This window comes from Tursiops truncatus, chromosome 17, assembly GCF_011762595.2.
Source record: "Tursiops truncatus isolate mTurTru1 chromosome 17, mTurTru1.mat.Y, whole genome shotgun sequence".
In the NCBI taxonomy this organism is placed as follows: Eukaryota; Metazoa; Chordata; class Mammalia; order Artiodactyla; family Delphinidae; genus Tursiops; species Tursiops truncatus.
This window is the reverse complement of record NC_047050.1, coordinates 27,168,103-27,189,946: the sequence shown is the minus strand read 5'-3', so window position 1 is coordinate 27,189,946 and position 21,844 is coordinate 27,168,103.

Sequence of the window (21,844 nt, the reverse complement as noted above, 5' to 3'; positions counted from 1 at the left end):
AACATTTAGCTTCCTCATATAATCTAGTGTATTTTAACCACACTGAAGAAGAAAAATAAACTAAATATCCATTTTTTGGCTCCAGAATGTATTAAGGGCTACCTTTCTTACAACTCTAGTCCAACATCAGTAATGCAATCCATAGAAATAATATTATTTTCTTTTTGCTCTTATGTGATAGATATTTTTAGAAATATCATAAAGCTACTTTTAAGAATTAATGATTCTTATGGTTGACATTTTCTTTCCTGGACAGGAAAGAAAATTTATTCCTGGACAGGAATAAATTGGTTAAAATGGAAACACAAGAATTGTTAGAAGAGGTCATAAACATGGTTTACAGAGCCCAATGGTCTTTCTTTGACAGTGACCCTGAGTCAAATTTAAAATGAGGGCACAGCTGCACTCTGAATTCTTACTGTAAGTGTCAACATGCTTTCTCTGACTCCAACCTTTTACTATATGTAGATGACTCTCATAACTGTAAGTCCAAACTGCCTTTTGTGTAATTCCACTTAATGACTTTTGATCACCTTAAAGTCTCTGTGTATCTAACTGCTCACATAAAGACTGACTTGCCAGTTTCTACCAGGTTTTATTAATGAAAGAGTTTTGTCACTGTGTTGTACACTATCAATATTCTCTGAAAAATTAAGCCTTAACTCATAATGTAATATTTAGTTTGTGCTTCTCTGTTACATGACTCTTCGTCAGTTGAAGAAAGACTTCCACTTTCCATCATGATGGAATAACAAGGGTTAAATTACCTCTCTGACTCAAACAACTAGAAAATCAGGTTAATATACATGGAACAAATTTTTTTTCTGATATTAAGCCATAGGCAGTGCAGATCTATGACAGCTGAGCAAAAATAAGTAAATAAATAACAAAGTAAGGTCTAGGCTTGCCCCAGCTTTCTGTCTGGGAAGCATATTTCATGTCATAGAGTTGGTGTGTGTGTGTGTGTGTGTGCACGTGTGCATGTGTGTGTGTATCACTGAAAGCAGAGACAGTGACCTTACTGAATTTATGTGATAGATCAGAGTTTAAGGCGTCTAAAGAGGCAGGAATTTGTGAGGCAGATTTCTAGAGAGAAGAGAGCTATACAGAGAAGTAATTCCAGAAATCACCTTAGGGGTCCCTTGAATCTATGCTGATTCCTAGGATATGCATGCAGTAGATGAACTTCTATGAGGCTGGTTAAAAAGTTATTGGAAAGCTGTGAGCTGAATGCTTCCCAGACCCACAAAAGGCTATGTATCATTCAATTCCTACAAGTGACAGTAGAAAGTCCAAATTGAATCCCTCAATCATTAAATTTAGACATCAGAAGGACCAGGCCTTAGTAATGGGCATAAATAATCCTCAGAGTAAAAAGTACTCAAGGACCACCCCAACAAAACTTAAAAACAACTCTCAGGATGATCAAACTAAACCAAAAAACAACTTAACTGTCTATGAGAGCAAAGCGTAATACTTCTTTATGAAAACTAGAACTCAGACAGTCAACAACATAAAATACAAAATCTTTAGAATCCAGTTAAAACCTCCTAGAGATCCCAAGATCAAAAACTATGACCCATAATCAGGAGAGAAATTAAAGAATACAAGAAAGAATGAAGTGGAACATCTAAAGATGAAACTGTAATATCTAAAATGAAAAATTGATTTTTTCTCACTAGGAGCTCCATCTGAAGCACTGGGTACAAGGCTTCCAAGTGAGGCATCCTACGAGCAAGTGAAAGAATAAGCACAAAGGGAAAGGAAAAAAAAAAAAAGGAGTGTAAAGACTTAAAATGCAGCAGAGACCCAAGCAGTTTGAGTTTGCTCCTGCCCTTTCTGCAAGGGGTAATCAAAACTCTACTGCAGACAGGAGGAGCTTCAAGATGCTGGGAGCGTTAAGACATGGAGATCACCTTCCTCCCCACAAATACATCAGAAATACATCTACATGTGGAACAACTCCTACAGAACACCTACTGAATGCTAGTAGAAGACCTCAGACCTCCCAAAAGGCAAGAAACTCCCCACGTACCTGGGTAGGGCAAAAGAAAAAAGAAAAAAACAGAGACAAAAGAATAGGGGCAGGACCTGCACCAGTGGGAGGGAGCCGTGAAGGAGGAAAGGTTTCCACACACTAGAAAGCCCCTTCTCAGGCAGAGACTGCGGATGGCAGAGGGGGGAAGCTCTGGAGCCGCAGAGGAGAACACAGCAACAGGAGTGCGGTGGGCAAAGCAGAGAGATTCCCGCACAGAGGATCTGTGCTGACCAGCACTCACCAGCCCGAGAGGCTTGTCTGCTCACCCGCCGGGGCGAAGGGGGAGCTGGGAGCTGAGGCTCGGGCTTCGGTCGGATAGCAGGGAGAGGACTGGTGTTGGCGGCATGAACACAGCCTGAAGGGGGCTAGTGCGTGACGACGGCTACCTGGGAGGGAGTCCAGGAAAAAGTCTGGAGCTGCCGAAGAGGCAAGAGACATTTTCTTGCCTCTTTGTTTCCCGTGCACGAGGAGAGGGGATTAAGCGCACCGCTTAAAGGAGCTCCAGAGACGAGCGTGAGCTGCGGCTATCAGCGCGGACCCCAGAGACGGGCATGAGACGCAAAGGGTGCTGCTGCCGCCACCAAGAAGCCTGTGTGCAAGCACAGGTCACGATCCACACCTCCCCTCCCGGGAGTCTGTGTAGCCCACCACTGCCAGGATTCCGTGATCCAGGGACAACTTCCCCGGGAAAATGCACAGCGTGCAACATCACGCCGGCCTCTGCCTCACAGGCTCTCCCCGCACTCCTTGCCCCTCCCTACCCCACGGCCTGAGTTGAGCCAGAGCCGCTGAATCAGCGGCTCCTTTAACCCCATCCTGTCTGAGCGAAGAATAGACGCCCTCAGGTGACCTATATGCAGAGGCGGGTCCAAATCCAAAGCTGTACCCCGAGAACTGTGCAAACAAAGAAAAGAAAGGAAAATCTCTCCCAGCAGCCTCAGGAACAGAGGATTAAATCTCCACAATCAACTTGATGTACCCTGCATCTGTGGAATTCATGAATAGACAATGAATCATCCCAAATTGAGGAGGTGGACTTTGGGAGCAAAGATATATATACTTTTTTCCCTTTTTCTCTTTTTGTGAGTGTGTATGCATATGCTTCTGTGTGTGATTTTGTCTGTATAGCTTTGCTTTTACCATTTGTCCTAGGGTTCTGTGTGTCCGTTTTTTTTTTTTTTTACTTTAAAAAATTTTCTTCTTAATACTTCTTTTATTTTTTTATTTTAATAACTTCATTTTATTTTACTTTATTTTATTTTATCTTCTTTCTTTCTTTCTATTTTTTCTCCCTTTTATTCTGAGCCGTGTGGATGAAAGGCTCTTGGTGCTCCAGCCAGGGATCAGGGCTGTTCCTCTGAGGTGGGAGAGCCAAGTTCAGGACACTGGTCCACAAGAGACCTACGAGCTCCACGTAATATCAAACAGCGAAAATCTCCCAGAGATCTCCATCTCAACACCAAGACCCAGCTTCACTCAATGACCAGCAAGCTACAGTGCTGGATTCCCTATGCCAAACAGCTAGCAATACAGGAACACAACCCCACCCATTAGCGGAGAGGCCACCTAAAATCATAATAAGGCCACAGAAACCCCCAAACACACCACCAGACATGGACCTGCCCACCAGAAAGACAAGATCCAGCCTCATCCACCAGAACACAGGCACTAGTCCCCTCCACCAGGAAGCCTACACAACCCACTGAACCAAACTTAGCCACTGGGGACAGACAGCAAAAACAACAGGAACTATGAACCTGCAGCATGCAAAAAAGAGACCCCAAACACAGTAAGTTAAGCAAATTGAGAAGATAGAAAAACACACAGCAGATGAAGGAGCAAGGCAAACACTCAGCAGCACTAACAAATGAAGAGGAAATAGGCAGTCTACCTGAAAAGGAATTCAGAATAATGATAGTAAAGATGATCCAAAATCTTGGAAATAGAATAGAGAAAATACAGGAAACGTTTAACAAGGACCTAGAAGAACTAAAGAGCAAACAAACAGTGACGAACAACACAAAAAATGAATTTAAAAATTCTCTAGAAGGGATCAATAGCAGAATAACTGAGGTAGAAAAACGGATAAGCGACCTGGAAGATAAAATAGTGGAAATAACTACTACAGAGCAGAATAAAGAAAAAAAAGAATGAAAAGAACTGAGGACAGTCTCAGAGACTTCTGGGACAACATTAAATGCACCAACATTCGAATTCTAGGGGTCCTAGAAGAAGAAGAGAAAAAGAAAGGGACTGAGAAAATATTTGAAGGGTGTGTAGTTGAAAACTTCCCTAATATGGGATAGGAAATAGTTAATCAAGTTCAGAAAGCACAGAGAGTCCATACAGGATAAATCCAAGCAGAAACACGCCAAGACACATATTAATCAAACTATCAAAAAGTAAATAGAAAGAAAAAATATTAAAAGCAGCAAGGGGAAAGCAACAAATAACACACAAGGGAATCCCCATAAGGTTAACAGCTGATCTTTCAGCAGAAACTCTGCAAGCCAGAAGGGAGTGGCAGGACATATTTAAAGTGATGAAGGAGAAAAACTTACAACCAAGATTACTCTACCCAGCAAGGATCTCATTCAGATTTGATGGAGAAATTAAAACCTTTACAGACAAGCAAAAGCTAAGAGAATTCAGCACCACCAAACCAGCTTTACAACAAATGTTAAAGGAACTTCTCTAGGCAGGAAACACAAGAGAAGGGAAAGACCTACAATAAGAAACCTGAAACACTAACATACATATTGATAATTACCTTAAATGTAAATGTATTAAATGCTCCAACCAAAATACATAGAATGGCTGAATGGATACAAAAACAAGACCCATATATATGCTGTCTACAAGAGACCCACTTCAGACCTAGGGACACATACAGACTGAAAGTGAGGGGATGGAAAAAGTTATTCCATGCAAATGGAAATCAAAAGAAAACTGGAGTAGCAATTCTCATATCAGACAAAATACACTTTAAAACAAAGACTATTACAAGAGACAAAGAAGGACACTACATAATGATCAAGGGATCAATCCAGGAAGAAGATATAGCAATTGTAAATATTCATGCATGCAACATAGGAGCACCTCAATACATAAGGGAAATACTAACAGCCATAAAAGGGGAAATCAACAGTAACACAATCATACTAGGGGACTTTAACACCCCACTTTCAGCCGATGGACAGGTCATCCAAAATGAAAATAAATAAGGAAACACAAGTTTTAAATGATACATTAAACAAGATGGACTTAAATGATATTTACAGTACATTCTATCCAAAAACAAGAGAATACACATTCTTCTCAAGTGCTCATAGCACATTCTCCAGGATAGATCATATCTTGTGTCACAAACAAAGCCTAGTTAAGTTTACGAAAATTGAAATCATATGAAGTATCTTTTCCAACCGCAATGCTATGAGACTAGATATCAATAACAGGAAAAAATCTGTAAAATATACAAACACATGGAGGCTAAACAATACACTGCTTAATAACTAAGAGATCACTGAAGAAATCAATGATGAAATCAAAAAATACCTAGAAACAAATGACAATGAAAACACAAGGACACAAAACCTATGGGATGCAGAAAAAGCAGTTCTACGAGCGAAGTGTATAGCAATAAAATCCTACCTTAAGAAACAAGAAACATCACAAATAAACAACTGAAACTTTCACCTAAAGCAATTAGAAAAAGAAGAACAAAAAAACCCCAAAGTTAGCAGAAGGAAGGAAATCATAATGATCAGATCAGAAATAAATGAAAAAGAAATGAAGGAAACAATAGCAAAGATCAATAAAACTAAAAGCTGGTTCTCTGAGAAGATAAACAAAGTAGATAAACCATTAGCCAGACTCATCAAGAAAAAAAATGAGAAGACTCAAATCAATAGAATTAGAAATGAAAAAGGAGAAGTAACAACTGGCACTGCAGAAATACAAAAGATCATGAGAGATTACTACAAGCAACAATATGCCAAAAAAATGGACAACCTGGAAGAAATGGACCAATTCTTAGAAATGCACAACATTCTGAGAATGAACCAGGAAGAAATAGAAAATATGAACAGACCAATCACAAGCAATGAAGTTGAAACTGTGATTAAAAATCTTCCAACAAACAGAAACCCAGGACCAGATGGCTTCACAGACAAATTCTATCAAACACTTAGAGAAGAACTAACGCCTATCCTTCTCAAACTTTTCCACAATATAGCAGAGGGAGGAACACTCTCAAACTTATTCTATGAAACCATCATCACCCTGATACCAAAGCCAGACAAAGATGTCACAAAGAAAGAAAACTACAGGTCAATATCACTGATGAACATAGATGCCAAAATCCTCAACAAAGTACTAGCAAACAGAATCCAACAGCCCATTAAAAGGATCATACACCATGATCAAGTGGGATTTATCCCAGGAATTGAAGGATTCTTCAATATAAGCAAATCAACCAATGTGATACACCATATTAACAAATTGAAGGAGAAAAAACATATGATCATCTCAATAGATGCAGATAAAGATTTTGACAAAATTCAATACCATTTATGATAAAAACCCTCCAAAAAGTAGGCATAGAGGGAACTTTCCTCAACATAGTAAAGGCCATATATGACAAACCCACAGCCAACATTGTCCTCAATGGTAAAAAACTGAAACCATTTCCCCTAAGATCAGGAAAAAGACAAGTGTGCCCACTGTCACCACTACTATTCAACCTAATTTTGAAAGTTGTAGCCACAGGAATCAGAGAAGAAAAAGAAGTAAAACAAATCCAAATCATAAAAGAAGAAGTTAAGCTGCCACTGAAGATGACATGACACTATTCATAGAGAATACTAAAGATGCTACCAGAAAACTACTAGAGCTAATCAATGAATTTGGTAAAGTAGCAGGATACAAAATTAATGCACAGAAATCTCTGGCATTCCTCTACACTAATGATTAAAAATCTGAAAGTAAAATCAAGAATACACTCCCATTTACCACTGCAACAAAAAGAATAACATATCTAGGAATAAACCTACCTAAGGAGACAAAAGACCTATATGCAGAAAATTATAAGACACTGATGAAAGAAAATAAAGATGATACAAATAGAGGGAGAGATATACCATGTTCTTGAATTGGAAGAATCAACATTGTGAAAATGACTCTACCACCCAAAGCAATCTACTGATTCAATGGAATCCCTATCAAACTACCACTAGTATTTTTCACATAACTAGAACAAAACTTTTACAATTTGTATGGAAATACAAAAGACCCCAAATAGCCAAAGCAGTCTTGAGAAAGGAAAACGGAGCTGGAGGAATCAGGCTCCCTGACTTCAGATTATACTACAAAGCTACAGTAATCAAGACAGTATGGTACTGGCACAAAAACAGAAATATAGATCAATGGAACAGGATAGAAAGCCCAGAGATAAACCCATGCACATGTGGTCACTTTATCTCTGATAAAGGAGACAAGAATATACAGGGGAGAAAAGACAGCATCTTCAATAAGTGCTGCTGGGAAAACTGGACAGCTACATGTAAAAGAATGAAATTAGAACACGCCCTAACACAATGCACAAAAATAAACTCAAAATGGATGAATGACCTAAATGTAAGGCCAGACACTATAAAACTCTTAGAGAAAAACATAGGCAGAACACTCTATGGCATAAATCACAGCAAGATTCTTTTTGATCCACCTCCTAGAGAAATGGAAATAAAAACAAAAATAAACAAATGGGACCTAATGAAACTTAAACGCTTTTACACAGCAAAGGAAACCATAAACAAGATCAAAAGACAACACTCAGAATGGGAGAAAATATTTGCAAATGAAGCAACTAACAAAGGATTAATCTCCAAAATTTACAAGCAGCTCAATATCAAAAAAAACAAACAAGCCAATCCAAAAATCACGGAAGACCTAAATAGACATTTCTCCAAAGAAGATATACAGATTGTGAACAAACACATGAAAGAATGCTCAACATCATTAATCATTAGAGAAATGCAAATCAAAACTACAATGAAATATCATCTCACACCGGTCAGAATGGCCATCATCAAAAAGTCTACAAACAATAAATGCTGGAGAGGGTGTGGAAAAAAGGGAACCCTCTTGCACTGCTGGTCGGAATATAAATTGATACAGCCACTATGGAAAACAGTATAGAGCTTCCTTAAAAAACTAAAAATAGAACTACCACATGACCTAGCAATCCCACTAGTGGGCATATACCCTGAGAAAACCATAATTCAAAAAGAGACATGTACCAAAATGTTAATTTCAGCTCTATTTACAATAGCTAGGACATGGAAGCAACCTAAGTGTCCGTCAACAGATGAATGGATAAAGAAGATGTGGCACATATATACAATGGAATATTACTCAGCCATAAAAAGAAACAAACAACAAAAATAAGAATAACAATGAGAAATACCCAGGATTCAAAAAGTCAAACAACAATATTAACACATACTGTATTCAAGAACCCAGGAAGAGATTAAAGGGATCCAAAAATGAATTTATAAAACCAAGTCATACCCTAAAATTCATCATATGCTGAAATCTAAAGCTTGTACTCAAAACAATCCTATAAGATAAGGTAAAACCTGACAAATGCTGCAAGATATACAAACTAAAGTTGTAATTTCAGAAAAAAAAGTGATCATATCCAAATGAGAAGAAGACCAATGACAACTTTTTGAAGCAGATGATATATGAATTAATCGTTAAAGGATATTATTAAGAATTCACTGGGCATACAGTTAGTTTCTCAGCATTCACAGAAAGATAGTTGTTTTTTTAAATACTTTAACTCATATACACATACTTGAATAATTTTTTCATTAAACGAGTTGGTATAAAATTGCTTTGACTTATAATTAGAAAAAAGAAAAAGAAAAACTGAACTGAAATAAACTAATGTTTTTAAGCAACTCTTCTGGACAAAATAAATGAAAAGAAAAGTCTGAATTTATTCTTGAGAAAACCATCCCCAATTCAGAAAGATACAACATATCCATCAGGGCAGTGACAATTCTTCAACAGATCTTAAGCATCATAAACACTATTTTGTGAAAAATCTTTTGATTTTTTTTTTTTTTTTTTTTTTTTTTTTTTTTTGCCATGGGGCAATCACCAAGTATATTTGGTGATACCTCTACCATTCATAAAAACAAATATCACAATTAGAATTAAATTCAATTCTTAAGCCTCAAACTACTCCCTGAAATAAGCCAAATGTAGTTTTTCAAAAGTAAAGACTTTTAGGGAATGTGTGCAATGAAGGAAAAAATATAACCCCGATCTGAAAAAATACTCGTTAAAATTTTGATGTATTTTCTTTGTCATTTCTTTCTAGTACTTGGGAAAAAAATGTAAATTAAAAAAAAAAGTCATCATAATTTACATCCAAGTGCCATTACTTATTACTGCAATACCCATTTTATCATGTTGTTAAATAATCTTACTGGATATAACAAATAGTTACATAGTAATAAAGCTATACCATAATCTTCATTCTCTTAATGAATATTAAATTTGATTCCAATTTTGTTAGATCACAAAAAAATCTATAATATAAGATGGAAAAAATATATTTTTAAGTTATTTAATTATCAGTACTCAGCTACTTTCTGGAAAGGTTGAGCACGTCTCCTCTCCCAGCAGCAGTGGCTCTTTCAGGTTACTCAAAGTAGTTTTGATGCCTGCCAGTTCTTCCCTAAGTATTCAAAGTATTTTCTGACTCAATAGGTTGAAAAGGAGGAATGGGCAGATCATAAGTTAAATGAGAGGGATAATCTGATCTCTGAAATGAAGTAAGTGAAGTTTGTTTAAGAGCTTAGCTAGACAGGCAAATAATGAAACAACCTAATTCCCTTGTACTCAGGGAAAATGAATTAATGTTTGGAGCTTCCAGGTATATCATCAAAGTCATTATTATTTAAAAATGTAGTAAACGTTATTCTGATTTCATTTGTTAAATGCACACTTTATTAAATCCACATATTATATTTTAAAATATTGGTGAATAGTATGTGTTCAATGTTTATTAAAAAATTAATGGTTGATAATATAGAAATTAAAAAACACTACGTATTAAAACATTTGATAAGATAGATAGCCCTTCTATCTTGGTATTGCAATTGAGTTGCTACAATTATGAATGATATTCAGAAGAAAAAGTGAAATTTCCTAGTTATACAGTTTTTGAAAACATATTAATTATATTCACATCATATTATTTTTTACACCTTTTTAAAACTATGTGCCTCAGAAACCAATTAAAATATTGTGACAGTAGCACGATATAAGAAACTAGAAACCCATTTTTCATTTTCCTTTTTATCTATAAATCTATGTGTAAAAATATTTAAAAATATAAAATAGTTTTCTTTAATAAGGACTCACTAATAATAAAGGTGATATGATAAATTTCATAGAAATTGATTAATATGAGATATTTTTGGAAGAAACATGTTTTAAAATGACAATATGATGTAGAAAGGTTTAAAAAATGAGGCAAATTCATTCAATAGCTCAAGGCAGAACATAAAAATTTAATAAAATTGTAAGCAATTGAAAAAAAATATTTTTCATCTAGAGATTGAGATCAAGTAGTTGACTGGTGAGCAAAAAATAAATATATAAGTATAGATAATGTAACAATTATAGTTATAAAAAGTTAATGATTTTTTATTGGTTATTATAACTATAAAATTGGAAAGCAATGAATATTGGTAAGGCAGCATTTCAAACTTAGTTAAGAATTTGGGATATTAATCAACTTTTGTGTTAAACTGAGTTAAAATTATTTTGGAAAATGCAAATTAGTAAATTTTGTAAACAGAGTAATGATAAGTGTTAAACCATCTATTGAGAGACAGTTAATGAGTTGCTGCAGATACAACCATTATTGGGCAGAGGGTTACAGTCTTTAAGAGACCATCACCTAGGTTTGTGAGAGATCAGACACATCCATATGGAAATCATGGCCAATATGATAGAACATGGTTGGGCAGGGCCAAGCATCAAGGATAAATTAGGGAATATATCAGTGTAACTCCTTTCTTTGCTCATGCATGAGTCATCTGGACTGCTGTAATAAATTACCATAGGCTGGGTGGCTGAAACAGCAGACATTTGTTTCTCACAGTTCTGAAGGCTGGGAGTCCAAGATCAAGGTGCCAACCGATTCATTTCCTGGTAACACCTCTCTTCCTGGCTTTCAGACATCACCTTCTCACTGTGTCCTCACATGGTGGAGAGAGCACTCTGGCCTGTCTTCCTCTTCTTATAAGACAGTGATACCACCATGAGAGCCCTACCCTCACAACCTTATCTAAACCTAATTACTTCCCAAAGGTCCTTCTTCCAAATAACATCACACTGGAGGTTAAGGCTTCAGTGTATGAATATTGAGGGGACATAAATTAGTCCATAGAAGCTCACATCACCCAAAGTTAAGAACCCACTTGTGTTTGGAGTTTTCAGCAATTGGAACAAGCTTCCTCTGAGCCACTACAAATGTTGTGACTGATATTATATCTATTCTATCAGGGATCATGTAAACATTGTCTATTTATCCAATAACTACATTCAGTGTGAAAGATTCCAGTGAATTTTTTACAAATAAGAAAAATTTGCTAACAACTTTAAATTAAAACCAAAAGATTCAAAGAGATAAAACTATATGATGGTATAACTCAAAAGTATGCATTTATAAGTCCTTAGGTACACTTATATTCTCTAGAATATGAACAAATTGATATAATTCTATGAAATTTACTGCATATGATATTCTATGCAAAATAGAGCCTTTAATCACACAAATTGTCCAAGATAATGACTGTAATTATGCTTCCAGGATGACTTTCTACTGGTCAACATGACCTAGGCAGAAGATTGTTTTGAGTTATATAGGGAGGTCAAATCAATAATAATTAGACTCTTTCGACTTGACTGGGGGAAATGGGTCAATCAGGGTTAGTACCCACTTGTGATATAAGGGTCTTGGGAAATGGAAAAATTAAGAAACAAGCTCCCTCTGAACCACTGGAGATGTTGTGATTGGCGCTACATCTATATTATCAGGGATCATACAACAAGGACAGACACAGCCCTATGACACTGACTGCTATTTGAACCATTAGTTGGCAGAGAGCCATGGATCACGAGGCACTAGTACCTTGGTTTTTGAGTAGTCAACCACATCCAAGTAGAGACCAAGACCTATTTGAAAAGATCCCTCAGTGGGCTGGGACCACGCAGTCAAAATAAAGTATGGAACAAGTTTTCAGTGTCATTTCATTATTTGTCACATAACACTTTTTTTTTTTTTTTTTTTTTTTTTTTTCGGTATGCGGGCCTCTCACTGCTGTGGCCTCTCCCGTTGCAGAGCACAGGCTCCGGACGCGCAGGCTCAACGGCCATGGCTCACGGGCCCAGGTGCTCCGTGGCATGTGGGATCTTCCCGGACCGGGGCACAAACCCATGTCCCCTGCATCGGCAGGCGGACTCTCAACCACTGTGCCACCAGGGAAGCCCCCCTTCTTCTTTTGTAATGCCTGTTATAAACATTGCTAAACAGGTTCCATTTAGGAGATTTTGTATTTTAAAACATGGTCTATAAATTATTAAAACTATCTCAAAAGCAGTTCTAAAACACTTACTTTATATTTACCAAGCACAGGGCACTTATTATATACCTGCTGTTGTTTTAAGTGCTTATTAAAATATTCATTCACATACAGTAGTAAGGAGAGGGTTCTACCTTTTCCTCTAATTTCCTCTGGGATCTAGAGTATTTCCAGAGAAGTGTTCCAAGTTACTTAAAGAAGACACAGATCACTGCAGTGCCCAAGGGTTCTATAATGAGAAGCCTCTTCACCACCAAAACTATTCACATTATGCTGAAACAGGAATAACCACAAACTGCTAAGACTCAGTCTGTGATTTATATTAAAAATTATATTAAGAATGACACATAGGTAACACAGTATCTTGAGAATGCCCAGAGATTATTCTGATATTTTTTTTCCCAGAATTTATAAGATCCATCTATTTACTAACTCCAACTAGATTTTCCCTGAAATAATATAAAAGAATAGAAAGCATACAACTTTGTATTTCCTTCTTCTGTGACTCACAAAATAGTAAATGGTATGGTGTAGTTCACTTAATCAAGTATAATAAAGAAAATATGGAGATTCGAAGTAAAAGCATCATAATATTCATTTCTAATTGATGTACGATATGAGGCCAGCAATGGAGAAATAGTAAGAGAATTATTCTTGTGTATTCACTGAAATAAAACTCTGCTTTATCCCCCGTATGCCTCCACTGAACAAAGCATCCTTCTCCATTTTAAAACTCTTAGGTCACTTAAAGCTAAATTGCAGGAGGTAAACATTGTCATGCCCATAGGAGAAATTCACTCACTCCTACTTAACAGGTCCATTCCACTCTTGTCCTCTTTGTTCAAATGTCAGTCATGACTGTTCCCTCAGGAGTTAAATTCAGACCACTAAGTGATTTCATGTAGGCTACTAAATTGCCTGCAGAGATGAACAATTTTCAATCATTATCCATGTGGCTTTGGAAGACTGGCCCTAGAGTGAAAGGTCTTAAATCACACAACCAATCCCCTGAAATTTCTGTACTCTCCTAAAATATAAATAAATTCCCTACAATAAGTGCAACGGTGAATTTCCCTTCACAAACTTTAATGTTTGGGATTGTATTAAGTAGCAATAAAAATGATATAGTGAAAATGCCTACTGTATGTCTAGATCAGATAAAATTCTTGTTTACAAATTCCTTAAACTCAACAGCTATGAAGGCAGATGCAGTGTTATTCATGATAGCATCTAGCAACCCACATATTGAAAAAGCTAATTCAGAACATAATTTCTCCTTGGTGGAATAAATCCCAGCCCTGTTGATATAATTTTCTATGATGACAATCAAGACTTCCCAATTCTCCCCTCCCCTTAGCTATCTAAGGCAGAATCTCCACAAAACATTAGAAAATCCCAAGTGATGTAGAAATTAAAAATTATGGATTCCCTTTTCTGAATAAAAGCTATAGGATTATTATTAATGATCACCCATTCATACGCTTAGTAAAAGTTAACATTTGTTAAGACCTTACTCCTGAAATAATAGGTAAGAAGAGGGTTGACTCTAGGTAAGACATAACTATGCCACTTAAGTGTCTTAATTCTCTAGATGTTTGCAGTCTCCACATTCAATAAGGAAGAACAAATATGACTCCATATTAGATCTGTTTTCTTTTTTCTTTTCTTTTTTTTTTTTTTGTGTGGTATGTGGGCCTCTCACTGTTGTGGCCTCTCCTGTTGCGGAGCACAGGCTCCGGACGTGCAGGCTCAGTGGCCATGGCTCACGGGCCCAGCCGCTCTGCGGCATCGGCAGGCGGACTCTCAACCACTGCGCGACCAGGGAAGCCCTAGATCTGTTTTTTTTTTTTTTTTTTTTTTTACTTTAACCTTTGCATTCTATTTGTTTCGCTACAAGTTAATCACTAAACTGCTGTTACCTATAACTTAAAGCATATATACTGGCTCATCTCTGGGAATCCCGCCTTCCATGCCTGAACTTTAAGCTAAAATACGTTTGTTCAGTTCACAAAAAACATTCTGACCAGACCCACCATGAAAGGCTGCAGGAAATAAGAAATTAACATCCTTTAAGCCTGGCTGAAACCAGGAAATATTTGCAGCAACTATCACCTTTATTACTTTACTGCTTCACCTCCTCAATCTTTGTTCTATAAAAGAAACTAGCATCCAAACCTGGGTAAGATGGTTCTTTGGGACACTAGTCCACCATCTTCTCAGTCTGCTGGCTTTCTGAATAAAGTCGCTATTACTCCCCAACAACTTGTCTCTCGATTTATTGACCTGTTGTGCAGCAAGCAGTACAAGCTTGGACTTGGTAACACACATAGAGTAGGTTTTAATATTGGCATAACTAGTATAACTTGTCAGACTTGAGGAGGAAACCTACCTTTTAAAGAATGCTGTCACTAGAGTTACACACACAATGATTCCAGTCTCAGCTCTGCCTCCTTTTAGGTGAGTAACTTTGAGCAGTTATTTAACCTCTGATATTCATTTCTTACCCGAAATGTAGGAATAACAATAGCAACTACTGATACGACTCCTAAGAGACTTAAAAGAGATGCAGTAAAGCACTAAATACAGTATTTGGCACACAGGAATTCATTAAAAAATGTTCGCTGAGTTATTATTCAGAATACATGGATAGGTTAGAAAGTCATTCCCTAGATTATTTTTCTTCAGTGAAAATTACATTTATCCATTTTCAGATACATAGAGTTGACCCAAGGATAATTTACATCTCCCCTTTGACTGCTTCCAGATTCTCAGGCAATGTTCTGGTAATCTGATAACTTCTCTGAGGCTGGATTTGGACTCTGATTTCTAGTGCTTTATACCAGATGTTTCCCGGAGTGCTTTTACAGGGAATTCTAGAGACACAGAGTGACACAGATTCAAATAATATTATATCTGAGATCATTGCAACTTTAAAGTCAGCACGCTGTTCTCAAAAGGGGTCCTTGTGAATCAACATACTGGAGAGGTTTTAATTAACATGTGACTCATCACAGCCTTGGTTGAGTCTGTGTATTCATGAGCAGTTGTGATTCTACAGGTATCTTGCCTTTGGCAATATGACCTAGCCCTTGAGTATCATTGTCAAGGGCTGATGCTATAGAAGTTCTAGTGTCTTGGTCTGTACATATAATTTCCAAAATAACCTTCGTGTTTTATACATCTTCTCTTTGAGTTCTTGATTTTGCAAGCAACGTCTGCAATAGCCTACAGAGGGACCACAAGAATTATGTGGATCTAAGCTTCATCTGGAGTGTACATTTCATGTACTCAGGTAATAGTGTTGGTTAGGGCTCTTTTTGAACATTTATATTAGAAATTTATTCTATAAATTTGAGATGCTGCTGCAAATAATGATATAATTTCTGCTAGAAATAATGAGATAGTCTGTGGGGGTAAAATTCTGGGAAAGTCAGATTTTAGAGATTGGCCAATTGTATGCAGACTACTGTAGGTATTCAGAAATATGCTGCATTGGGCTTCTATTAGCTTCCAAGGTGATGAAACAGATAGAAATTAATATTCATATGGTAAGTTGCACACACACATACATGCACACTGATAGAAATGGTTTATAATTTACAAATGTCTGTACTAAGCCAACATGACAAGGTGCAGGCAGAACAGCTCTGTGTGTCTCACACATATGAAACCTGGATCGCAGCTAAAGGGAACACCACCCTGGATAGGGAAACAATTTGCAGTGAGATATCCTCCTGGGGACTAGACACCCAGGGAGGCTTACACCTGAGAAGTGGAGAATGGTGTAGAGTCTCCTGCTTTATACAGTCTTTGTCCTGCAGTTAAGGTATTCTAGCTTTTCTTGACGTTAAAGAGACTCTTAACCTTGGGTTGACATGAAAGTTTGGTTCAATAGAGTTGTCACTGAAGAGTTTCAAAACAAACTTCATATATGAATTTTTCTCAGAACATATTATTATTTAAAATATTTCAAACTATAATCCTAGAAGAATTCATGCAGGTCCAAATGTAAGCAACAAAATACCTTCTTCAGGTTATGGTTTCAATTAAGATATTTAATTTTCTGGTCAATGAATTATATAAAATTTTGCAAATAGGCATAAAATAGTTGTACATTTGACCTTATAGACAACTTAGGGGAAAATGTGTAGGATCAAAGTGAACTACTTATGGCCTATATCTATCCTTTCACACGTCTCTTATTTTCTTACTAAGTTAAATGCAGGAATGAAATATATTATCCATTACATGTGTATATACATATATAGACACACCTATATATAATATACATTTTAACTCTGTGATATAATTTAGCTCAGGGTTTTGAATACCACAGATGCTTAACTCTCACTGAGTTCATTTAAATTTGTAAATGAAAAATTTTAAAAAATGAATGAATGATTGAAATAGTGTCTAAAATTCTTTTTAGTTCTTATTGATGTTGTTAGTTTGAATTAAATATATACTTCTACATCAACATTACCACTCCAACTCCCCAACCAGACAAATAGCAATTAGATTATTATTTTTAACCTTTGAGATAATTTTATAAGACAATATTCGTTGGTAAATTCATTGCCTTCAATGATTGTATGATGAATTGTGTTGAGAGTCAAAATTCCTGACAGAAGCAGTAAGAGATTCCATTGGAGGAGAAAAATCTTTCTGACAGGTTAACATTTGTAAAAGGCTGTGTCATATCTCATTGGCAAGAGCTATGTTTTTTTCCCAGTTGTGTCAACTGAAATTTTTCCATGTATATGTGTGTGTGTGTATACACACACACACACACACACACACACACATATACATACTATATATTCCATATATATAATTTTCAACTGAAAATTTATTCCATATATACATATCCTATACATGCAAAGAATGATTACTGTCCTTCTTGGCATGTGCAAACCATCTAAATCAAATAGAAGAGTCTATATAAGTTAAATACACATGTAAACTAAATAGATTGAAATATACAATCTGGCAGGGATTATCATATTTCTGGAGGAAAAAAGCACAATTTTGAGAATCTGATATATGTAAGAAATACTTTTGACTACTATTTTTAATGGTATGCTTTTAAACATCTTCACAATTTTTGTGAACAGCATTGAAAGGAATATGTACTCAGTACTGAATTAAGGGACATGCAATTCCATACTGGAAATGGATCTCATTATTTTAAAATGGTGTAAAAACACATTCCTCACTATGAAAACATTTTAACACCCACAATACACAATAGATTCAAACAGGAAATAAGAGCTATTAAGAAAATTGGATGGGGAGTAGTTCCCTCCATTATATTAAAAAAAAGCCTGTATTTTACTAAAGTATATTTAGAAATAATAGCTATCCCTTTGTAGCTATTGTTTAGTTGATAGCTGTGTAGTTTATTTGGTAAAACAAACTTGAATGTCACTTAGGGTCATAAACACAGTCAGTAAGGTCCTCAGCTTTTCAAAGATTTATACAGAAAAACATAGATATTGTAATATATAAGTAGATTTTATAGTCTTGAGAGTCCAGAAGGCAAAATGATTTTTAAAAGAGTGCTGATACTTTCTTACCTATTGCATATTTAGTGGACATTATCTGTAGTGTTATCTGATTATCTCTGAGTTTCCATAAAACACTTTACATGTAACAGCCACTTCTAGAGGACCACCTGTTAGAACTCCAAGGGCTCTCCAGAGGACTTCCTCATCTGTAATAATGCTAGCATCTGCGAAACCCTGTGTCTTTTCTGGGGTAGCCCCCGTTGTGTGCAATCCACGCACAACACAAAGACTGCTTAGAATTTCGGTGAAGGCTCATAATGTCCACTCTTAGAGTAAGATAAAACTGATGTCCATTGTTAAACTTTAAAAACACTTGGAGAGCAAACAAAATCTGACATTAACAAGGTCTTACCACATTATTAGCTCTTCTGACTCTTCAGTGATAGTAAATTCCCAAGTATACTATTATTTAGAGGAAGCAGCATTGTACTTCCTTACTTTGTAAAGCTAAAGTAGGTCAGGACACCTAGGTGGGTGTCACACATTGGTGTTTCTTATCTTCAGAGAAGGAGTTTATATTAGATACATTTTCATTAATATTAATTTCCTTCCATATTTTATATTTCATGAGGTAATTGATTTATATCTATTATAGTTATTATCAGCAAGAAAGTTAATTTAGAATATATGCATCATTTAAAAAAACTAAACCAGTGAAACCTATCTAAATGTAACCAGATATTACATTTCCTGATACCAAACCTCAAAGAAGGATGTTCAAGAAATGGCTCAAAATCATGAGTTTGTGCACTGTGGAGTACAAACCTCAGTGAGAATCAGCAGCCACAACCCCCATGGACACCATCATTTCTTAAATAGTGTCTTCTGGCTGGTAAGTTTCTTCACTAAGGCATTAATGTAAGGACTGACAGTCAATGGACAACTAATCCTTATTACCTGTCAATACAGTTAAAAAAGTAATACTTCAACAATATCCGGGCTTACATATGTTTCGCTTTTGTACACACAGTATACAGAGAAGAGGCACAATCTAAGTTGGGTGTGTAAGTCATAAGTTATAACCTCTAAGCAAGGAAATGAGACAAACCAACAAAAAACCAACAATAACAACAACAAAAAAACCCAGAAGAATAGCTTTTCGTTGTCTGAAAATTAAGAAGAGGAAAAGAAAAGAAAGAGTAACCAAGGGGAAAAACAAAACAAACAAACAAAACCAGGAGAACTATCAAGGTTTTAGCTAGACTTCATCCTGTCAGTTCTGTGTTGGGTTATTAACAGTTGCCCTTCAGTGGGCATTTGTCAGAGACTGTCCTAGATAGTTCATAAGTTGTCACTAAATCAAAAAAAAAAAAAAAAACAGCAAGCAAGCAGTGTTACTCACGTTGCAGAGATCAAACAAATGATGCACACAGAGGCTAACTTGTCTGAAGTGACACAACTACAAAGCAGTGGAGTTCAGATTCAGACCAAAGTGGGCCTCATTCCAGTCCATCATGCTATTATACCTCATTCAGTATCACAATTCATTTCAAAATTTCAATATTGGAGGATTTGACAAAGAAGCAGAGCAACTCAAAAACATGCAATTCCTTCTCATTCTGAGAAGATCTTCTCCTTTGAAGAACCCTATTGAAGTACTAGCATCAATCCTAGTGAACCAGAGTGGACACATCAACCCTAGATGTGTCCATCCAGGCAGATAACCCCCCAATTCTTTAAACTGTAGCATATAATGCATTGTGTTGTTTTTAGAAATGTCTCTTTCTCCAACCAGATACCTTTTATAGTATTTTATATATATATATATATATATATATATATATATATATATATATATATAATCAACATGCTATGTATATATTTTTTCTAAAGGTATTTTGGCAAGCAAATGTGTAAGCAGAACAATATTTGGGGAATCCAAAATTTATTTATTTATTTACAAACTATAGTCACATTCATGTTCATCTAACATGTTTATGTATATCCTTCTTATAATTAATTCTTAAATTTTATAAAATATGTCTGAGTTTAAAAGATTTGTTTGAACTCCTTTATTATTAGAATTTTTACAATGCATCATCAGCCTGGTACAATAGAAATAGTGGTAGCTTAAGAATCATAATCTAAGGCAGTGGTCCCCAACCTTTCTGGCATCAGGGACCAGTTTTGTGGAAGACAATTTTTCCAAGGACGGGGGCAGGGATGGTTTTGGGATGATTCAAGTGCATTGGTTTATTATGGTCTCTGTGCAGTCAAACCTCTCTGCTAATGATAATCTGTACTTGCAGCCACTCCCCAGTGCTAACATCACTGATTCAGCTCCACCTAATATCATCCAGCATTAGGGTCCCATAAAGAGTGTGCAACCTAGATCCCTTGCATGCACAGCTCAAGTAGGGTTCACGCTCCTATGAGAATCTAATGCCACCGCTGAACTGACAGAGGCGGAGCTCAGGTGGTAATGAAAGCGATGGGGAGTGGCTGTAAATACAGATGAAGCTTTGCTTGCTTCCCCGCTGCTCACCTCCTGCTGTGAGGTTTGGTTCCTAACGGGCCACAGACTGGTAGCGGTCCGTGGTCTGGGGGTTGGGGACCCCTGATCTAAGGCAAAATGCTTAACTTCGCATTCTTGATTTCCTCTGAGTAAAATGGGTTATACATTTTATAAGACAAAACTCAATCACAAGGCAAACTTTGAAAAATTCAGTTTTAAAAAAATATTACAGATAATTTGTGCAGTACTTAGCAAATAGTACTCATTTAATAAATGTTAATGATCAGCATATCTGTCACACTACAGTTCCTTTCGAGATTTTTATTTAGCCTATGTTTATATTTATATAGTAATTTGAAGCTCACGAAATGCTTAATTACTATTATCTCATTGATTTTTATAACCTTGTGAAGTAGATGGGACTTGTATCACTGGTGCTGTTTACACAGAAACCAACTAAGGCTCAAATATCCAGTGATATTGATCATGCAGCTACAGAGCTGAGTACTGGGGACCAGTTAACACCTAATTTAGCAGCATTTATATTATATAACACTCTTTCTGTTTGCGATGTATTTTAGTATAAACCACTGGATTAACTCATTCATTGTAACTTTAGTGACCGTCAAAAGTAATACTTGGAAAAGTGTTTACCTTGTTCACAAATTAGAGGATCTTACTTTCTTTTCAAGGTGTGCAAACCTGAACATTAAATTGTATGAGAATTCTATTCTGAGGGATAATAATCTTTAAAAAAAAATAGTGTTTCTGAAGTTCTGTAAGATCTTTTCCATGTGCCTAACATGACTTCCTTTAATTTTTTCTCTGAATCATTTCCCTTTATAATGATAGAGACAAGAGCACATTGACTCTAATGCATCAAGTTTAGTATTTATTTACATTCTTCAACACAGTCTTGGAAATGTCAGTCATTAATCTACTGCCAGGTATCAACTAGTGAAATATGTCCTTGATTTCCCTCCTTCAGAAAGGGTTAACTTTGTATACAAGGCCTTCCAGAGCAAAAATTTAAAATTCTCTTTTAGCTAATTGTGAAATATACTGTTATAAGGACCTAATAATTACTGTGTGAAATATAAACCCAAGCAAATAGCTTGTA